Below are 20,390 nucleotides of genomic sequence, written 5' to 3'. Positions count from 1 at the left end.
ATAAGAAAAATTTTTAATTGGATATTATTGAGTAACAGAATTAACAAAACTGAAAGTATGTTATTAATTGTCTGGAGAAAACAAGGAAGATAAATCAGAAAAACATCCATGTTTTGAGATCTTTGTAAAATGCATGTAATTATAGTTGTAATAAACTTGGACTGTTATCTAAAATGAATATAAGATCATGGTTATTTAAGCTGTTATAGCATGAGATGTAATAATGGATAAAACGACAGCAAACTTGAATTGTGCAATGGAATAAATTTAATTTGTTAGCTATGTGAAGCAGGTCATATGAACACAGGAATTCGTAGCATTCTGGATTGTTCTAACTCTGTGAACTTGCTTATGCTTTTTTCTATATAACTTCCCTACACTTTTTTTCTTTTTTTTTAAACATCTTTATTGGAGTATAATTGCTTTACAATGGTGTGTTAGTTTCCACTTTATAACAAAGTGAATCAGCTGTACATATACATATATACCCATATCTCCTGCCTCTTGCATCTCCCTCCCACCCTCCATATCCCACCCCTATAGGTGGTCACAAAGCCTGGAGCTGATCTCCCTTTGCTTTGCGGCTGCTTCCAACTACTATCTATTTTACATTTGGTAGTGTATATATATCCATGCTACTCTCTCACTTCGTCTCAGCTTACCCTTCCCCCTTCAGTGTTCTCAAGTCAATTCTCTACATCTACATCTTTATTCCTCTCCTGCCTCTAGGTTTTTCAGAACCACTTTTTTTTTTTTTTTTTTAGATTCCACATATATGTATTATATAACGGTATTTGTTTTTCTTTCTGACTTATTCGGTCTGTATGACAGACTCTAGGTCCATCTACCTCACTGCAAATAACTCAATTTCATTTCCTTTTATGGCTGAGTAATATTGCATTGTATATATGTGCCACATCTTCCTTATCCATTCATCTGTCGATGGACACTTAGGTTGCTTCCATGACCTGGCTATTGTAAATAGAGCTGCAATGAACATTGTGGTACATGACTCTTTTTGAATTATGGTTTATTCAGGGTATATGCCCACTATTGGGATTGCTGGGTTGTATGGTAGTTGTATTTTTAGTTTTTTAAGGAACCTCCATACTGTTCTCCATAATGGCTGTATCAATTTACATTCCCACCAATAGTGCAAGAGTGTTCTGTTTTCTCCGCACCCTCTCCAGCATTTATTGTTTGTAGATTTTTTGATGATGGGCATTCTGACTGGTGTGAGGTGAAACCTCATTGTAGTTTTGATTTGCATTTCTCTAATGATTAGTGATATTGAGCATTCTTTCATGTGTTTGTTGGCAATCTGTATATTTTCTTTGGAGAAATGTCTATTTAGATCTTCTGCCCATTTTTGGATTGGGTTTTTCGTTTTTTTGAAATTGAGCTGCATGAGCTGCTTGTAAATTTTGGAGATTAATCCTTTGTCAGTTGTGTCATTTGCAAATATTTTCTCCCATTCTGAGGGTTGTCTTTTCATCTTGTTTATGGTTTCCTTTGCTGTGCAAAAGCTTTTAAGTTTCATTAGGTCCCATTTGTTTATTTTTATTTTTATTTCCATTTCTTTAGGAGGTGGGTCACAAGGATCTTGCTGTGATTTATGTCATAGAGTGTTCTGCATATGTTTTCCTCTAAGAGTTTGATAGTGTCTGGCCTTACATTTAGATCATTAATCCATTTAGAGTTTATTTTTGTGTAGGGTGTTAGGAAGTGTTCTAATTTCATTCTTTTACATGTAGCTGTCCAGTTTCCCAGCACCATTTACTGAAGAGGCTGTCTTATCTCCATTGTATAGTCTTGCCTCCTTTATCAAAAATAAGGTGACCATATGTGCATGGGTTTATCTCTGGGCTTTCTATCCTGTTCCATTGATCTACATTTCTGTTTTTGTGCCAGTACCATACTGTCTTGATGACTGTAGCTGTGTAGTATAGCCTAAGGTCCAGGACCCTGATTCCTCTGGCTCTGTTTTTCTTTCTCAAGATTGCTTTGGCTATTTGGGCTCTTTTGTATTTCCATACAAATGGTGATATTTTTTGCTCTAGTTCTGTCAAAAATGCCATTGGTAGTTTGATAGGGATTGCACTGAATCTGTAGATTGCTTTGGGTAGTATAGTCATTTTCACAATATTGATTCTTCCAATCCAAGAACATGGTATATCTCTCCATCTGTTTGTATCATCTTTAATTTCTTTCATCAGTGTCTTATAGTTTTCTGCATACAGGTCTTTTGTCTCCTTAGGTAGGTTTATACCTAGGTATTTTATTCTTAATGTTGCAATGGTAAATGGGAGTGTTTCCTTAATTTCTCTTTCATATTTTTCATGATTAGTGTATAGGAATGGAAGAGATTTCTGTGCATTAATTTTGTATCCTGCTACTTTACCAAATTCATTGATTAGACCTAGTAGTTTTCTGGTAGAGTCTTTAGGATTCTCTATGCATTGTATCATGTCATCTGTAAACAGTGACAGCATGACTTATGCTTTTCCAATTTGCATTCCTTTTATTTCTTTTTATCCTCTGATTGCTGTGGCTAAAACTTCCAAAACTATGGTGAATAATAGTTGTGAGAGTGGGCAACCTTGTCTTGTTCCTGATCTTAGTGGAAATGGTTTCAGTTTTTCACCATTGAGAACGATGTTGGCTGTGGGTTTTTCATATATGGCCTTTATTAAGTGTAGGTAAGTTCCCTCTATGCCTACTTTCTGAAGCGTTTTTATGATAAATGGGTGTTCAATTTTGTCAAATTTTTGAATTTTGGTTTTTCTCCATCAATTTGTTAATATGGTTTATCACATTGATTGATTTTCATATATTGAAGAATCCTTGCATTTGTGGGATAAACCCCACTTGATCATGGTGTATGATCCTTTTAATGTGCTTTTGGATTCTGTTTGCTACTATTTTGTTGAGGTTTTTTGCATCTGTGTTCACCAGTGATATTGGCCTGTAGTTTTCTTTCTTTGTGACATCTTTGGTTTTGGTATCAGGGTGATGGTGGCCTCATAGAATGAGTTTGGGAGTGTTCTTCCTTCTGCTATATTTTGGAAGAGTTTGAGAAGGATAGGTGTTAGCTCTTCTCTAAATGTTTGATAGAATTCACCTGTGAAGCCATCTGGTCTTGGGCTTTTGTTTGTTGGAAGATTTTTAATCACAGTCTCAATTTCAGTGCTTATGATTGGTCTGTTTATATTTTCTATTTCTTCCTGCTTCAGTCTCAGAAGTTTGTGCTTTTCTAAGAATTTGTCCATTTCTTCCAGGTTGTCCATTTTATTGGCATATAGTTGCTTGTAGTAATCTCTCATGATCCTTTGTATTTCTGCAGTGTCAGTTGTTACTTCTCCTTTTTCATTTCTAATTCTATTGATTTGAGTCTTGTGCTCTTTTTTCTTGATGAGTCTGGCTAATGGTTTGTCAATTTTTTTTTTTCTTCTCTAAGAACCAGCTTTCAGTTTTATTGATCTTTGCTATTGTTTCCTTCATTTCTTTTTCATTTATTTCTGATCTGATCTCTATGATTTCTTTCTTTCTGCTAACTTTCGGGTTTTTTGTTCTTCTTTCCCTAATTGCTTTACGTGTAAGGTTAGGTTGTTTATTTGAGATGTTTGTTGTTTCTCGGCGTAGGATTTTATTGCTATAAACTTCCCTCTTAGAACTGCTTTTGTTGCTTTCTGTAGGTTTTGGGTTGTTGTGTTTTTCTTGTCATTTGTTTCTAGGTATTTTTTGATTTTCTCTTTGATTTCTTCAGTGATCTCTTGGTTGTTTAGTAGTGTATTGTTTAGCCTCCATGTGTTTGTATTTTTTACAGGTTTTTTTCCTGTAATTGATATCTAGTCTCATAGTGTGTGGTCAGAAAAGATACTTGTTATGATCAATTTTCATAAATTTACCAAGGCTTGATTTCTGACCCAATATATGATCTATCCTGGAGAATGTTCCATGAGCACTTGAGAAGGAAGGGTATTCTGTTGTTTTTGGATGGAATGTACTATAAATATGAATTAAGTCCATATTGTTTAATGTATCATTTAAGCTTGTGTTTGCTTATTTATTTTCATTTTGGATGATCTGTCCATTGGTGAAAGTTGGGTGTTAAAATCCCCTACCATGATTGTGTTACTGTCGATTTCCCCTTTTATGGCTTTTAACATTTGCTTTATGTATTGAGGTGCTCCTATGTTCAGTGCATAAATATTTTCAGTTGTAATACCTTCTTGGATTGATCCCTTGATCATTATGTAGTGTCCTTCTTTGTCTGTTGTAATAGTCTTTACTTTAAAGTCTATTTTGTCTGATACAAGAATTGCTACTCCAGCTTTCTTTTGATTTCCATTTGCATGGAATATCTTTTTCCATCCCCTCACTTTCAGTCTGTATGTGTTCATAGGCCTGAAGTGGGTCTCTTGTAGACAGCATATATATACGAGCCTTGTTTTTATATCCATTCAGCCAGTCTGTGTCTTTTCGTTGGAGCATTTAGTCTATTTACATTTAAGATAATTATCAATATGTATGTTCCTATTACCATTTTCTCAATTGTTTTGGGTTTGTTGCTGTAGGTCTCTTCCTTCTCTTGTGTTTCCTGCCTAGAGAAGTTCCTTTAGCATTTATTGTAAAGCTGGTTTGATGGTGCAGTATTCTCTTTGCTTTTGCATGTCTGTAAAGGTTTTAATTTCTCTGTAGAATCTGAATGAGATCCTTGCTGGGTAGAGTAATCTTGGTTGTAGGTTTTGCCCTTTCATCACTTTAAATTTGTCCTGCCACTCCCTTCTGGCTTGCACAGTTTCCGCTGAAAGATCAGCTTTTACCCTTATGGGGATTCTGTAGTATGTTATTTGTTTTTTTTTTCCTTGCTGCTTTTAATATTTTGTCTTTGTATTCGATTTTTGATAGTTTGATTAATATGTGTCTTGGCGTGTTTCTCCTTGATTTTATCCTGGATGGGACTCTCTGTACTTCCTGGACTTGATTGACTGTTTCCTTTCCCATATTAGGGGAGGTTTCAACTATAATCTCTTCAAATATTTTCACAATCCCTTTCTTTTCTCTTCTTCTTCTGGGACCTCTATAATTCGAATGTTGTGGCATTTAATGTTGTCCCAGAGGTCTCTGAGACTGTCCTCAATTCTTTTCATTCTTTTTTCTTTATTCTGCTCTGCAGTAGTTATTTCCACTATTTTAACTTCCAGGTCACTTATCTGTTCTTCTGCTTCAGTTATTCTACTATTGATTCCTTCTAGAGAATTTTTAATTTCATTTATTGTGTTGTTCACCATTGTTTGTTTGCTCTTTAGTTCTTCTAGGTCCTTGTTGAACATTTCTTGTATTTTCTCCATTCTATTGCCAATATTTTGGATCATCTTTACTATCATTACTCTGAATTCTTTTTCTGGTAGTCTGCCTATTTCGTCTTCATTTGTTAGGTCTGGTGGGTTTTTACCTTGGTCCTTCATCTGTTGTGCATTTCTCTGTGTTCTCCTTTTGTCTCACTTAATGTGTTTGGTGTCCCTTTTTCACAGGCTGCAGGTTCATAGTTCCTGATGTTTTTAGTGTCTTACTCCAGTAGCTAAGGTTGGTTCAGTGGGTTGTGTAGGCTTCCTGGTGGAGGGGACTAATGCCTGTGTTCTGGTGGATGAGGCTGAATCTTGTCTTTCTGGTGGGCAGGATTGCATCCGGTGTTGTGTTTTTGCGTGTCTGTGACCTTATTATGATCTTTGGCAGCCTCTCTGCTAATGGGTGGGATTGTGTTCCTGTTTTGCTAGTTGTTTGGCATAGGGTGTCCAGCACTGTAGCTTGCTGGTCATTGAGTGGAGCTGGGTCTTAGCATTGAGATGGGGATCTCCAGGTGAGCTTTCGCCATTTGATATTATGTGGAGCCAGGAGGTCTCTGGTGGACCAATGTCCTGAACGTGCTTCTCCCACCTCAGAGGCACAGGCTTGACACCCGGCTGGTATACATGGACCCTGTCAGCCACACGGCTCAGAAGAAAAGAGAGAAAAAAAGAAAGAATGAAAAAAATAAAATAATGCTATTAAAGTAAAAACTAAATAAATAATTATTAAAAATAAAAAGTAATAAAAAAAGAAAAAAAAAAGAAAGAAGGGAGCAACCAAACCAAAAAAGAAATCCACCAATGATAACAAGTGCTAAAAACTATATTAAAAAAACAAACAAACAAAATAAAATGGACAGACAGAACACTAGGTAAATGGTACAAGTAAATCTATACAGACAAAATCACACAAAGAAGCATACACATACACACTCACAAAAAGAGAAAAAGGAAAAAATATATATCTATATAAAAAAAAAAGGAGGAAGAGAGTAACCAAATCAATCAACAAATCTACCAATGATAATAAACTCTAAGTACTAAACTAAGATAAACATAAAACCAGAAACAAATTAGATGCAGAAAGCAAACCCCAAGTCTACGGTTGCTCTCCAAACCCACCACCTCAATTTTTGGATGATTCTTTGTCTACTCAGGTATTCCAGAGATGCATGGTACATGAAGTTGATTGTGGAGATTTAATCCGCTGCTCCTGAGGCTACTGGGAGAAATTTCCCTTTCTCTTCTTTGTTCACAGAGCTCCTGGGGTTCAGCTTTGGATTTGGCCCTGCCTCTTTGTGTAGATCGCCTGAGGACGTCTGTTTTTCACTCAAGACAGGACGGGGTTAAAGTAGCAGCTGATTAGGGTGCTCTGTCTCACTCAGGCTGAGGGGACGGGGGTACTGAGTGCGGGGCGAACCTGCGGCGGCAGAGGCCAATGTGACGTTGCAAGAGTTTAAGGTGTGCCGTGTGTTCTCCAGGGGATGTTGGCCCTGAATCACGAGACCCAGGCAGTGGCAGGCTGCATAGGCTCCTGGGAGGGGTGGTGTGGATAGTGACCTGTGTTGCACATAGGATTCTTGTGGCTGCAGCAGGAGCCTTAGTGTTTCATGCCCATCTCTGCTGTCTGCACTGATAGCCGTGGGTCACGCCCATCTCTAGAGTCATTTAGGCACTGCTCTGAATCCCCTTTCCTGGCACACCCTGAAACAGTGGTCTCTTGCCTCTTAGGCAGTTCCAGAGTTTTTCCCGGATTCCCTCCCTGCCAGCTGTGGTGCACTAGCCCCCTTCAGGCTGGTTTACGCAGTCAACCCCACTCCTCTCCCTGGGATCTGACCTCCAAAGCCCAGCTTCAGCTCCCTGCCCCCACCCATCCAGGAGGGTGAGCAGACAAGCCTCTTGGGCTGGTGAGTGCTGGTCAGCACCGATCCTCTATGTGGGGAATCTCTCTGTTTTGTGGGAAATCTCTCTGTTTTGCCCTCTGCACCCCTGTTGCTGCGTTCTCCTCCGTGGCTCTGAAGCTCCCCCCCCCATCCCCCATCCCTGCCAGTGAAGGGGCTTCCTAGTGTGTAGAAACATTTCCTTCATCACAGCTCCCTCCCAGAGGTGCAGGTCCCATCCCTATTCTTTTGTCTCTGTTTTTTCTTTTTTTTTGTCCTACCCAGGTACGTGGGGAGTTTCTTGCCTTTTGTGAAGTCTGAGGTCTTCTGCCAGTGTTCAGTAGGTGTTATGTAGGAGTTGTTCCACATGTAGATGTATTTCTGATGTATTTACAGGGAGCAGGTGATCTCTGCGTGTTACTCCTCCACCGTCTTGAAGGTCTCCCCCTAGAACTTATCCTCTGGTGCGACTATCTCGATTCCAATCTGATTGCATGTCTCCTACCTACATTTTTTTTAATGTTTTTAACCTTACATCTTAAATATAAAATCTTCGTCTTTGAGATTTCTTCCTAATCTATCACACTTGGAAGTGATTTGTATTTTTTTATTATCCCTTAGTGATTTATTTGTATCTTTTAATGAAGAAATACACACACACACACATATTGTCTCCTACTAGAGACTTTAATCTCCCTGAGGACAGAATTTTAGTCTGAATTTCCTCTGTATCCTAAAACAGTTCCCCTGATGCTGACTGATTGTATAGGGAGTAGAAAGCAGTGTCTTTTTGTTGATAAAATAGAGAATATAGATCAATGGCAGCAGTTATTTATTTAAAAAAAAAAGAAAAACACACACACACACAAAGTTTCCTAAAATTTTGATTAATAGATATATAGCTAATTAGAGAACAGATTCTGTTACCAAGGTATAGACACTCTGTGGCTTGAAATAATATATCCAGAATTTGCCTATCAAATCTATTTAGAGAATTTTTGCAAGAAGAACTTTAAGGTGAGAAGGTGAATTCAATGGTTTCTGTATTACTTCCACCTTTTAAGATGATATGATTCCTTTATTCTTAAAGATTAAATTTTTATCCATCATTAATAAAACCTATGAGAATTCAAATTGATATAGCAGATTTGTAATATCCATAAAAACTCTGTAAAATAAGTTGAAGTCCAAAGAAACCTAAATCACACACCATGGACGGGTTGAAGTATGAAAGATTATTTCTGAAATTTATGTGGATTGATGTGCTTCATAATCAGCTGGTAATCTTGATGAAAATTCAAATGTTCAGAACTTACCATTTGACATTTTAAATCCTTGGAATGTGGGATAAGAGACGAGTCAATATTTTTATCAAGTCTCCAAGCTGATTTTGACACACAAGTGGATTTTTATAGTGAGTGATATAAATTGACCATTTTAAAACTAAGTCACATTGCCATAGGTGAAATGGAAGAGGATGAGAGCTAAATATTATTATTTGGCTATTGTTTATGCCAGAGGCACAAAACCAAGTTTTAATGCAGTAGAGTCTTAGAGCTTGAAGTTGACAAACACCTTTTCAACAGATGGGGGAAAAACTTTAATATTTATAGTTAAGGAATAGATCTTTAAATCAAGAGGGAGAAACCCAATAATTAAATGCACTTTATGTTGCAGGGAGGATGATGAGGCCATGTTTTAACAAACTTCAAGATTTCAAACTTACCATGCAGAAGAAAATTTTTTATTTCCTTGAATTCATCAGAAAAAAATTATTGGAAAATATCCTACACAATATGAATACAAAGTCAGTGTCCATTAATAATAAAAGAGTCATCTGAATGAGAACATTTAGATGGTTCGGTGGAGTGTTTCAGAGGTAGGCTTTTGAAATTATACTTAGCTGGCAGCTATAATGTTAGAGAATTAAAATTATCTAAGACTGGATTCTTAGATGAAAAATACCATGTTTTTAGTGTCTTAGAGTTTCTCTCACTCCCCGTAGGCAGTGGACTAGGATTATTCAATTCTCTTTTATTTTGGATGGAATAGGTTGATAAATATGTAAACTTCAGTGTTGGGAGGACCAGTGTTTAGGAAAAAGAAAGGTGTTCTATACCAGTGCTGGGATACCAGATGCTCAGTCATTTTGCCTTGCATCTCCCGATGCTCTAACTACATAAACTCATTAGCAACAGTCAATGAGGATATGTAAATTTATCATTCAGTCATTTCAGGAGTGGGATGCTCTCTGGTAAAGAGAATCATATGAGGAGCTGCAGTTGTGCTCAGTGGTCAATGCAGTTGGCAAGGAGTCATTTGCTTATATGAGAGGTGACTGTATTACTCCACTGGACTAGCCCACATGATGGTAGGTTCTTCTGTTAGTGAATTTTACTTTCTTACCAGGTTGCCAGGTTTATGGATATCACCTTTATCAACCCTTAGTTAGTGACAACAGGCTTTATTAATACTTTATTAATAAACCAGTTGTTTTAGTAATGCAGTTTTCTTGGGCTTGTCCCAATCTATTGGACTTTGTTTCAAGGGAGGTCTTTGCAGAATGGAAATGCCATTCCTAAGAATTTTGACTCTTCTATTGATAAGATAAGGTTTTTCCTTTAGAATCTATGAAAGGTTGAAAGTTGCTTTCAAAATGTTAAGTGTATTTCAGTAGCATTTTGAAGTCTTCAAGTCAAAAAACCCAGTGACAGTTGACACCCCAAAATTGTCATTACTATTGGATTGGCCAAAAGGTTTGTTCGTTTTTTTCCATAACATGGCTCTAGTAGCACTTAGTTGTCTTTAACTTCATTCAAAACAATTTTGTTAGATTGTATGTGACAGCTGTCATATCAGCGTGCATTTAAAAAAAGACTTATCAAAATTGGTGAATTTTTGTGTAGCCATTTTAAGCAACTGAAATGCCAGAAAAGATTTGTGCATTTGTATATGGAGAAGGTGCTGTGACTGATCGAACGTGCCAAGAGTGGTTTGTGAAGTTTTGAGCTGGAGATTTCTTGCTGGATGATGCTCCACAGTTGGGTAGACCATTTGAAGTCGATAGCGATCAAATCAAGACATTAATTGAGAACAATCAATATTATACCGCGCGGGAGATAGCCAACATACTCGAAATATCCAAATCAAGCATTGAAAATCATTTGCACCAGCTTGGTTATGTTCATCACTTTGATGTTTGGGTCCAACATAAGTTAAGCGAAGTCAACCTTCTTGACCATATTTCCACATGGGATTCTCTACTTAAAAGTAATGAAAACGTTCTGTTTTTAAAACAAATTGTGACGGGTGATGAAAAGTAGAAACTGTACAATAATGTGGGATGGAAGAGATCATGGGGCAAGCAAAATGGACCACCACCAACCACACCAAAGGCCGCTCTTCATCCAAGGAAGGTGATGTTGTGTATATGGTGGGATTGGAAGGGAGTCCTCTATTATGAGCTCCTTCCGGAAAACCAAATGATTAATTCCAGCAAGTACTGCTCCCAATTAAACCAACTGAAAGCAGCACTCAAAGAAAAGCATACAGAATTAGTCAACAGAAAATGTATAATCTTCCATCAGGATAATGCAAGACGGCATGTTCCTTTGATGACCAGGCAAAAACTGTTACAGCTTGTCTGGGAAATTCTGATTCATCCACCATATTCACCAGACTTGCACCTTCCGGTTTACATTTATTAAGGTCTTTACAAAATTCTCTAATGAAATAAATTTCAATTCCCTGGAAGATGGTAAAAGGTACCTGGGACAGTTCTTTGCTCAAAAAGATAAAAAGTTTTGGGAAGATGGAATTATGAAGTTGCCTGAAAAATGGCAGAAGGTAGTGGAACAAAAGGGCAAATACATTGTTCAATAAAGTTCTCGGTGAAAATGAAAAATGTATCTTTTATTTTTACTTAAAAACCAAAGGCACTTTTTGGCCAACCCAATAAATGTATTAATTAACTATGATGTTGGTCACTGATAGTTTTAATGCTATAACATATGAAAGAAATGTGTGGTCAAAATAAAGAACTTATTTTACCACTTATTGGATTAACTCCAAGCCTTCTTGTTGCAGAGTATTCTACTAAAATTTGCCTGGATGCATCATGGAGAATTAGCCAAATCCAGATGTTGATTTTGTTGTCTCTATTAGCCATTTTTTGTTTGTTTGTTTGTTTTGTTTTTTAGGCAATGGGATTTTCTTTAGACAAGATAATCACCTGTGGCCTGAGATTTTATACTAGTTCATGGCCTACCAAATTTTTTCTCACCTGTAACTGGATAACACTTCATATAAGACAAGCAGTTTCTTTGATGCAAGCCACTATCAGAATATCATTAATACAAAGAAATATTTAGATGTACTTGAAGTCCTTATTAAATTAGGATTTGACTCACTGCTATCATATTGTTATGGAGCAGAAATACTTCCATATCAGGATGGTTCAGGTATATTGCATTCCCTGCTGGGTGAAAACACCCTGGTATTTGACTTTCTTATGGAGAAATGTGGAGCAGGAGGAAATAACACTGTCAAAAGACACACACCGAGTACTAATAGCATAGTCACTATTAAAATATCAGGCATTATGGATGAAATAAAGTTTCATATTTATTTAGGCCACCATAATGCACAGTGAATCATTAAACACTACTGGCTTTTTTTCATCAACTGTGTAGGACTGTTAAAGTGGACAATAAAATAGCATAATACTCTCCCCACATTGTCTCATATGACAAAAATAATTTTGTTGTATGTTGTATGTATTTTCAGTTGCATAATCCTAGAAGGCTTTGGGATACAGTGACTTTAAAAGTGCACACATTGTAAAGCAATTATACCCCAATAAAGATGTTAAAAAAAATAAAAGTACACAGAATCCACCATTATATTGGACACTAGTAGGGGTTATAATAAAAATATCCATCCAGTATATTAGCACACTAACACTGAACTTGAGTAATGCTGAATATCTATTATAATTATGCAATCCAAAAAATAACTATCAAATTCATTTTAAAGATCCCTTAGTCTTGCAGTAGATGATACTGGTTCTGAATCTCAATGGGGTAATTTGTTTATTATGGTCCCTTTTAGTTCCAGGTATAATTAGGTTATCCAACATACCAATTTTGGGGGACTGAGGAGTTTTCCAGGACATAGCGGTTCAGTGCTAAGCTAGGGAAGTCCCAGAAAACTCAGACTATCACACTAGGTATATTAGTAGTTTGGGTTCTGGTGTCCGTAAATCCAGGAATGGTAGTCTCCTCCCCACTCATTTTCCAGCACATTTGGACTTAAGAGTGGTAATGGGCTCTGCTTTTGATTTTTGGTGAGCTTTTGATTTCAAGGCAATCAAACCTGAATTAAGAGAACCTCAAGGGCGAGATTGGTATAATTCTTTTAGAATATTGCTGAATGCTGTGGGGATTTTCTGAGCAGCCTGTTTCATAAGTTCTAAAATGTTACGAACAAGCACTTGAGTCTCATGTTCTGGGAGACTTGGGGCCTGTGGGGCAAATAATGACAAGGGAAATGAGCATCTTTTATGTCAAGGAGCACCCTTTCTCTCTCTCTCTTTCACACACACACACACACACACACACACACAGGACTACTTTATATTCTTAATAGATTTCCTTTAAGCTGATATTCTGGTAGATTTCCTCCTCACACCAGCTTTTGTATTCTTTAGACTTCCACAATCATCAGTCTCAACCCATAGTTCAAAGTAAATAGTAAATACTGGCTAAATAAGATTCTGTTACAAAATGGAACCCAGAATGATGGTCCTGTGAGAAGACATTAATCAGAAAGTAAGTTCCCTTCTGATTATATCATCTTCATGGATGTTGGAAGAACAATTTATAAAATACAGAGAAGAGATTGGGTATTGTACTTAATTATATATTCTTAGTTTGATAGAACAGGTTAAGTCAAAATTAATCATCTCTACTTAATAATTACACTTTGTAAATTACTGTAGTATCCTGTAACTTTGGTGACTAACAGTGGCATAATTCGTAATACATATGAAGGTGAATTAAGTGAAAGATGTTATTACTAAATGTTGCCAAATCAAGTAGAATAACATTTTCAAAACTAAAAAAAATATGAAATATATAACATTCACATAATATAGGTATGGGAAAAAGTTACATAATTTCTCCAACCTAATCTACCCATTGCTAGAGTTTTGTTTTCTATCAAGAATTTATTTATATGCAATCATATTTATCATGCTGTTTTATAATTTTCTTTTTATAAACATTAAGTTTTGAATATCTGCATATGCCATTAATTATTCTTATACACAAATGTTTTAAATAACTATTTAGGTTTGCATGTTATAGATATATCCTAATTTTAAAAACATTTTCCATTGCTCAGTTCATAGGTTGTTATCAATTTTGTCACTATGATAAAGCATCTTGCAAATAAAGTATCTAAACTTTTATACTAATTGTTCTCATATTTCTAGACATAAGTGGGGAAACCAAATTATACAAAAATGTTTATGTTTTTCTAAATTGTCAAATACCAACTGACTCTCCCAAAAACATTGTTCAGGCGGGCCACAATATAAAGGATTGTTAATTATCCATAATTTGTGTAAGCTTTATTTTTCTTCTTACATTGGAATAGAAAGTTAAGAATATTTTGCATTGATCTAATTAGTAAAGCCAGACTATATTAATAGAACCATAAACTATGCCCATATTTTCTTTTTGGTTTAATTTCATTCTTATAAAAGTTCTGGGCTTAATGAATAAATGAACCATGAAATAATGTTCTTAAAAGGATGGACAGTTTATGTAATGATTCATCACTTACAATTTAAGTGTTATAGAAAAAGATAGTACTATCCTAAAAATGCATAGATGACAGGTTGATTTATCTTTGTGTTCTTTGTGTTTTGATGCACAGACTTTTTAATGGCAATTAATTTATTAAATTTGACAAGGTATACCTTCTATGTGTATGACACCATGGTCGTGCTGGGGGTATACATAAATGAATAAAATACAGAGTCTTCCCTCAAGGAGTTTAAAAGCTCGTACGATAGAGACATGAAAATAAATAACCATGATACAGGAAGAAATGCTAAGTCCCCCAGAGAAGTGTGAAGACAGATTCTAGGAATGTGCTGATGAACTAGGTAGGTTAACATTGGTAGGGACTTCAAATATTGAGTAGAGTTTTACTCTGTTTCAAAAAGGTCATTCTTTTTTAGCTCTAAAGATAATAAAAGGAATATCATAATTCCATAGACAAGTAACATTGACTAAAATATTAACAGATTTCCTAAAATGTCAATGCTGTAAGGAATCTCAAAAATTATCTAATTCTATATATTATCAAGACATGATAGAAGTATTCGGGACATTGAGGTAAGTTTATAACAAAACCTCAGCTATCCAGAACCATGTAATAGTTATATGAGAGCTCTAACCTTGAGGACTACTTTTCTCTGATTCCTAGATTATTTATCCTGGCTATGTAAGGCTTGTGGGGGAGGAGAAACCTTTAGTGAAAGTACTTAGATCTGTTTATTTAGGTCAATCTGGGGGAAATTGTGGCTGGATAATAAGAATCAACATCCTCATCAAATTGTTCTACGAGCTAATTCCATCCCCCATGAACATAGCAATTTCTATTTACAATTAGTGTTTAAATCAAAGTGCATTTCTTAAGAGAGTAGATCTTAAAAGTCCTCACCACAAGAAAAAAAATTGTAACTATGTACGGTGATAGAAGTTAACTAGACTTATTGTGGTGATCAATTCAAAATATATACAAATATCAAATCATTATGTTGTACACCTGAAACTAATATAATGTTGTATGTCAATTATACCTCAATTAAAAATGCATTTAAGATTGATTTTTATTGGAGAATATTTTAAATTGAGAATCAGGAGATTTGGGTTTATCCTTTATTCTGTAAACAACATAAACGATTAGTAGTATGAACTTGGTAAAGTCCTTTGACTTTTCTCGATATAGTTTTCCTCATTAGTTAAAAGAGGAGAAATCACTCTGTGAACTCCAAGTCCCTCTTAACTGTGTCTAAAATTTTCTTTGCTTTTTTTTTTTATCAAATCCTAAATGAAATATAAATTTTATAATTGATTTTACTAGAGCGAAAAGCCATGTTGTTGGCTGATGGAAACTCTCATGCTTCGTTGTCATAGCATCAACCATTAAATGCCTCAATGAGAGTGCATTGTTTTATAAGAACCTTTCTTCCCTCTCTCAGATAACTGAATTCTACAAGTTAAATTTTTTCGTCTTCCATTTCTATTTGATGCATTGTTAAAATTCAAGCCCCAATTCAACTGTTACTGTAAATTATTTTTAAAGGCATAATTACATGCTTTGTCTTTTAAATACAGCTACATAATTACTATGAAGACTTATTCTATGTTGAATGCAGGTGGGATGCGATATAAAATGTACCTTTTCTGAACAAAGAGGGTAAAAGCTGTGCAAATCACAGCCATAATTACTAGGTGCAGTGTACAGAAAAAAACCATGATTTTCTCGTCACTGTACTCATTCATCTTATTTTGAGTAGGAGACTATAGTTTTCAGAATTAAAAAAAAGTTGTCACTTTGATTTGCTAAGCACTTGAGTGGTTGAATAATATCACACACTTTTAATTTTGTATGGGATGGCCTGATTTGGGGATGTTTTCTGAAAATGTTGAGAGTTTTTTTGTTTGTTTTGAAATCCATGGTATATTATTTTTTTCCAAACTGTTAGCTCAATGCTGATTCTTGTCTGGAACATGAGAAATGGCTGACCATGTCTACAGGTCTAGCACTCACCTCAGCATCTTTCTCAAGAACCCAGTGACAGAATCAGATTATCAGAATTCATGAAGAGGCTGCTCATGGCAGTGTGTTTCCCACTGGCAGCTCATCATTTGTGAAGTCATAGTTTTTGTCAACTATACACACACAGCCAGTAGTGCCAAGAGAATTCAGGTTTGACCAGCACCCCCACATCCCAGCTCACCCTTAAGTGCCCCCCAGTTAACGAGACTCTGGCTTCTTACTGAAAATTGACCTTTTTATTTTTTTTTAAGTTTATTCTAGTAGATTTCTTTAACTTGGAAAGAATTTTTGGCCAAACATTTTCATTTTTACTATCTTTGATGTTTGAAAATTATTTTGCCCTGATAAAATTGCATTTATACATTTATATGAAATATTTTAAAATTTATATATATATATTTTCTTCAATTTACTTCAAAATATTTATTTCTTGAATATCGTGATACATGGTATTTAAGTATCCTATTCATATTTTATTCTTCAGCAAGGTTTTATTATAATTAGAATTTTATTATAAACAATCCCTATGGAGTTTTAATTTTTTTTTCTCCCTGAGTATCCTTTATAAGCTCAGATGTGAATATAATTTGCATATATTAAGTACTTGAAACATAGCCAATTTTTGATTTTTAAAAATATAGATTGACATAGATTTTACTTATTCCTAAATGTAGTACTCAAATATATAATTTAATTTACAACTGCATTTGAAAATTTTTACTAAGAGTCAGTGTCCAGAGACAGAAAGTACTTGTTCAATTAACCATATTTGTTTTCAATGAGATAGTTACTTTTTGCTATATGCTGTAACAGATCACAGGTGGAACATTTTCTGTGATTTGCTGGATGACAAAGATAAAGACACATTTAAGAAAACCTCCTCCAATAATATATTTGAATAATTTTTGCTTTGATAGAAAGTATTTACATCCTATGACTGAGACTCTAAATTCAGAGATGTCATTCTTAAGTGTTTGACTCATTGTTTTTGCTTGTATTATATGTATATATATTATATATATGTTTGTGTGCATATATACACATACACACACACATATATATATAGTACACCATGGTAGAAGACCGAATTTGACAAGGCATTTTTGTAAGTTATGCTTATCTATTAAGCTTTTGAAACTACTGTGCTTGTATAATTTGTGTGTAAAGCCAATAAATAAAAATTTGGCTATATGTGGCCTGCCTTTTCATATTTGTCCATTACCAGTACCACAGATTTCCTCCAACATACTTAGAGCTAATTATGAAGATACTGCTTTGTGTATGTATACAAAATATAATTAAGATTTGTATGATTTATTCCTATGTTGGAAGATATCAGAGAGGAGAGAGTAAATATTAATGTAAAACTCTAAAATATAAACACTAAAGTGCAGACTGTATTATAGTAAGCAGACAGTTTTTGCTATGCTACTTATATAACTTCTTTACCAACATAATTAATAATCAGCTTCTGATCTAGAGTTTAGTTCCACTGTTCCTAAACCAAAAGGCATGTCAGAAAAAAACAAACAAAAAACCCTTCCTCAACTCTTAGAAAAATTGGCTAGGTAATACTCACTAATTATCCACAATAGGCTTTGTGAATTCAGTAAAATTTATGTTCAGAAATAAATGAGCAAATTCTTCAAACACTCAGATTAGTGCCTGTATAGTCTGGAACCTCTTATTAACTAGTAATTCTGGGAGCTTAAGGGACTCTTGAGCAATTCTTAATATATAGATATTATTAATAGTTGTTTCTTTGACATTTTGAAGATTATAAAGCCCACCATCATGACTAATTCAGTAAGATAATTACAGATACAATGTGTTCAATTGAGATGCATGGAAAATGTTGGCTAAGGATAGCAATCTCAAAATGAAGGGTCTATTCAGTTGTTGAAAATGTGGTTTTTCTAATAAAAGCACAAACTCTTCTGTCATTTTAATCTAGAATTAATTTGTGCAACTATTACCATTAGCTGTAATTTCCCATGTAATCAATTCTTTAGCAAATTAACAATGTTTCTTTCTTATATGTAATTATTAGTGGTTATGGTTGACATTCATTATATTTAAAGTGGTTATTAATATAAACATATCTTATTAGAGATGTCAAATTTAACATCTTGAATTAATTTATTAATCATGCATGCATACTCTTCTACATATTATAATCAAGACATAGGTTTTAGAAGAGATACGACTGAAGTACTATGCTATTTTGTATATTTAGTTTAAAATAGTACTTGAGCAAATTTTGATACAATTAAACCAAACTGGACAAAATATAAAATATGGCATTTTTTGAGGCATTGTACAATAGGTAGCACAGGTCTAAGATTCTTGAGAGAAGGGAAACACATGAACCTGGGCTTTCATTCCATAACATTTTCTGACAAGAGAGCAGGAGTGTGGAGGCTCAGTGGACAATAGCTGTCTTGCTGAGCTGAGAAGGTAGAACTAGAAATGTAGCAGTGCTGAATTTGATGGAATTTGCAGATGATTATACTGGAAATGAGAGAACTGCTCAGAGAGAGATGCCTAAAGTCTGTATAATATTACTCATAAACTTTTGGCTGAAAGCTAGGCTGTGTATAGATGGAATGATATTCTATGAGGCTTAAAATATAATAGCTGTTATAGAGCTGAATGCTCAATGAATATATTAGAGATTGCACAGTGCTGGAAATTCTAGACTTCCAACCCATTCGGAATAGGCAGACCTCTTTCAGATATTCGGCATTCATTTGAGAAAACAGAAAGTCTGTGCTTTAAAAGTGAAGACTGTGCCCTAAAGCAGGGTTGACAAAGTTTTGTATAATAGGCTAGGTAGTAAATATTGTAGGATTTCATGACCATATGTTCTTTAAGGCAGCTACTCAACTTTGCCATCTTAGTGTAAAAAAAAAAAAAGAAAAAACAAACAAAAAGCTACAGGCAATACATTAAATAGATAGGGGTATTTTAAGACATAACAAAACATACAAAAAACAGAAACTAACCATAAGCTAAATTTAGCTTGTGGTCTCCAGTTTGCCTATCTCTGCCTTAGAGTATGTGCTATCTCCTAGGACTGAGGACAAATCCAAAGCAGACTTCCTTAATAAAGCATGAAACCAAGCCTGACATGATCAATTTCTAAATCACTGTCTGGGAGGTCACACATTTGTCAGAGGTGAAAAAGTAGAGCAGCACCCAGGCTTGCCCATTTTCTTTCTCCTTCCCACACACTCTCCAGTAGTTTCCCTTATCTATGTTATAAATTGCCTAGCTGGATACACACACACTTGTGTGCATATATGCATGCATATATATGCATATTCACAGATCATGTATATATACATGTCCATATATCTACATGTATGTTTATATGTAGATATGTGTGAATATTTACGAATCATATATATGTGTATTCACAGATCAGTATATCCAGTTGTACGTATTTGATGGTGCTTTATAAAGTTCTGGACCTGGATGAGCAGACTGGTTATTTTTACAGGTTACCTAGAATAGTCTCCTTTAATCCTTCCTCTCCAGTAGTGTTGAGCATAGAATTGCTTGTTAACACAGTATGACTATGCTGTTTTACCTTTCTATAATCTTGATTAAACTTTTCATTAACTTAACATGATATATCCAAATGACATAGGATTTGTTTTTGGCTTTCATATAGGCAAATATTCAGAGTTTTTGATTCTTTACTTTTTCTAAATATATAGTTGTGTTTTTTTTGCAGACATAGCTAAAAGGTTACTTCGTAATATTTTGCTGGAATTATATAGCCATCAAAGTACAGTGTGTCTTGTTAAATATCTTTATATTTTTTAAGATAGGATGAAATTTTTCAGGAACTCATGGAAGAGATGTCAGGAAGTTGTTCAACTGTTGGAGTATGTCAGAAGACACTCAAGTAATTAATTATTTATCAAATTTCTACTCTGGAACTGGTACCATTTTTGGTACCAACAATGTAAAAGCAAGTTTCTTATTCCTCAGCAGATACATTATATTTGAACAATCAAGACATTTCCACATGAAATAGAGATCAATATAAGTTAATGTACACTATAAAGAAAAATGTTAATACAAATTTTTTAAAAGGATGAGTACTTTATCAAGAGATAAGAATTTACATGAAATGAAATCTATTTGACTCTGTTTCAAGCTGTAAATGAGGATTGTCTTCTAATTATGTTAGCTATAGTTTTCTTAATATCGCCTTATAAATAAACAAACTACACAAAAAATCTCTATGGTCTTATTTTTATAACTTACTATTGTTTGGTATAATTTTGATTAGCAA

This window comes from Aethalodelphis obliquidens, unplaced genomic scaffold (genome assembly GCF_003676395.1).
Source record: "Aethalodelphis obliquidens isolate GAN/ISIS:26980383/991018 unplaced genomic scaffold, ASM367639v1 scaffold5, whole genome shotgun sequence".
NCBI lineage: Eukaryota > Metazoa > Chordata > Mammalia > Artiodactyla > Delphinidae > Aethalodelphis > Aethalodelphis obliquidens.
The sequence above is the reverse complement of the archived record's forward strand: the minus strand, read 5'-3'. Positions refer to the sequence as shown.